Raw genomic sequence first — 2936 nt, 5'->3', positions numbered from 1 at the left:
CGGGAGCAGGACTCCAAGAGCGGACGCAGGACGCAGAGTGCTGGCTCAGAACGCAGGCACAGGCGGAGGCGTGGGTGGAGGCAGACACAGCCACAAGCTAAAGCTCTGAAACCCTGAGTGGGGAACCAGTGCAGACGGGTATACGACTGTGGAAGCAGCTCCCTGAGACTTGTAAAGAAACCTCCGGCAGACAATCAAGCAAGGGGGTCCACCAGGGGGCTTGACCGCGGACAGACCCTGAGCGCGAGGATAAACCTGAGAAGCGGCTGCGCTAACGATGGCTACCCAGTCTCAGGAAGTTCAGAAGAGAAAGATTAACAACAAGAAAAAGAAGTCTTTAACACTCGACAACTTTTACACAGAGAAAATCCAGACAACCGAGCAAACAGAGGAGGAGAACAAACAAGCATCCAGACCCTCCCCAAATAAGGAAAACTCCTCACAAGCTATGGAAGAGTTCAAAACTGAGATTTTGAGGAAAATGGAAGAGATCTGGCAAGAAAATAACTGTTTAAAAGGTAGAATCTTGCAATTGGAAAGTGAGGCTCAGAAACCAAATGAACTGATAAGCAAATTGAACACCAGAAATGACCAGATTGAAAAGGAATACCAGAAGATTATGGCTGAAAACCAGAAGATTATGGCCGAAAACCAGAAGATTATAGCCGAAAATCAATCCCTAAAGGCTAGAATTGAGCAAGTAGAAGCTAATGATCTCTCAAGACAACAAGAACAAATAAAACAAAGTCAAAAGACTGAAAAAATAGAAGGAAACATGAAATATCTCAATGAGAGAGTGACAGACCAAGAAAACCTATCTAGAAGAGACAATTTGAGAATAATTGGTCTTCCAGAAAAACCAGAAATTAATAGAAACCTGGACTCCATACTAACAGAAATAATTCAGCAAAATTGCCCTGAAGTCCTACAATAAGAGGGCAATATAGACATTGAAAGGATTCATAGAACACCTGCGACATTCGATCCAGAAAACAAAACACCCAGAAATGTAATTGCCAAATTCAAGAGTTTCCAAACAAAAGAAAAAATCTTACAAGAAGCCAGAAAGAAACAATTCAAATACCAAGGAGCACCAATCAGGATCACACAGGATCTGGCAGCCTCCACGCTAAAAGATCACAAGGCTTGGAATACGATATTCAGAAAGGCAAGAGAGCTGGGCATGCAACCACGGATCAACTACCCATCAAAATTGACTAAATATTTCCAGGGGAAAGTATGGGCATTCAACAAAATTGAAGAATTCCAGGTATTTGCACAGAAAAGACCAGGGCTAAAGGGAAAGTTTGATATCCAACCACAAAAATCGAGAGAAACATGAAAAGGTAAATAAGATACAGAGGGGAAAGAAAGAAAACTTATAATTTTTAAATTTGCCTTTTTAAGGGCCTCAGTGAGATCTAATTATATGTATTCCTATGTAGAGAAATGTTATGTATAATTCTCTGTAGTGAACTCTATTCACTATTATAATATTCACTATTATAGTAATCAGAAGAATAATTCACAGGGTGAGGGTGGAACACTAAATAATCTAAGATGACATGGGGGATGGGAAAGAGGGGGTGAATAGCAGGGGACACCAAGAGAAACTTGAGTGAATAAGAAAATAGGATATTCTATTACACACAAAGAGGGCATGGGAGGGAGAGGGGACAAATACTATTATAAGAAGGAGAGGAAGAAAGCATTAAGAGGTAATAATCAAACCTTACTCTTAGTGTAATCAACCCGGAGAGGGAAGAGTAGCTATACTATCCATTGGGACATAAAACTCTTCTCTAACCCTTCTGAGAAAGTTAGAAGGGATAAACCAAGGGGAGCAGGGGAATGGGGAGGTCAAAAAAAGGGAGGGGAGAAGAGGGAGGGAATTCATAAGGCCTTTAAAAACAAAAAGAGGGGGAAAAATAAGGGAGGGGGTAGAAAGGGAAGTTAATCAAGGGAGGGGATAAGGGATAGCGGCTCAATAACAAACCACTGATTTAAAAGGAAAAAGTATAAGGAAAAAGGGGGTAGACAGAGGGGAGGATGCGAAAATGTCAGCAAATGCACAACTGATAATTATAACTCTGAATGTGAATGGGATGACCTCGCTCATAAAATGGAAGCAAATAGCAGAGTGGATTAGAAACCAAAATCCTACCATATGTTGTCTACAAGAAACACATATGAGGCAGGTGGACATACACAAGTTTAAGGTTCAGGGTTTGAGCAAAATCTTTTGGGCGTCAAATGAGAAAAAGAAGGCAGTAGTGGCTATTATGATTTCTGACAAAGCCAAAGTAAAAATAGATATGATTAAAAAAGACAGGGAAGGTCATTACATCCTGATTAAAGGCAGTATAAACAATGAGGAAATAACACTGCTCAATATGTATGCACCAAGTGGCATAGCACCCAAATTCATAAAGGAGAAACTGGCAGAGCTCAAGAAGGAAATAGATAGTAAAACCATACTAGTGGGAGATCTAAATATTCCTCTGTCAGATCTAGATAAATCAAACTGAAAAATAAATAAGAAAGAGGTAAGAGAGGTGAATGAAGTCCTATCAAAATTAGATTTAATTGATATGTGGAGAAAAATAAATAGGGACAAAAAGGAATACACCTTCTTTTCAGCTGCACATGGCACATTCACAAAGATTGACCATGTTATAGGGCATAGAATCATTGCAAACAAATGCAAAAGAGCAGAAATAATAAATGTAACCTTCTCAGATCATAATGCAATAAAAATAATAATTAGTAAGGGCACCTGGACAGGCAAATCAAAAACCAATTGGAAATTAAACAATATGATTCTCCAAAACCAATTTGTCAAAGAAGAAATCATAGAAATAATCAACAATTTCATTGAAGAAAATGACAATGATGAGACATCCTACCAAACTCTGTGGGATGCGGCCAAAGCAGTA

The sequence above is a fragment of the Gracilinanus agilis genome, chromosome 2, assembly GCF_016433145.1.
Source record: "Gracilinanus agilis isolate LMUSP501 chromosome 2, AgileGrace, whole genome shotgun sequence".
In the NCBI taxonomy this organism is placed as follows: Eukaryota; Metazoa; Chordata; class Mammalia; order Didelphimorphia; family Didelphidae; genus Gracilinanus; species Gracilinanus agilis.
Note: the sequence above shows the minus strand (reverse complement) of the source record.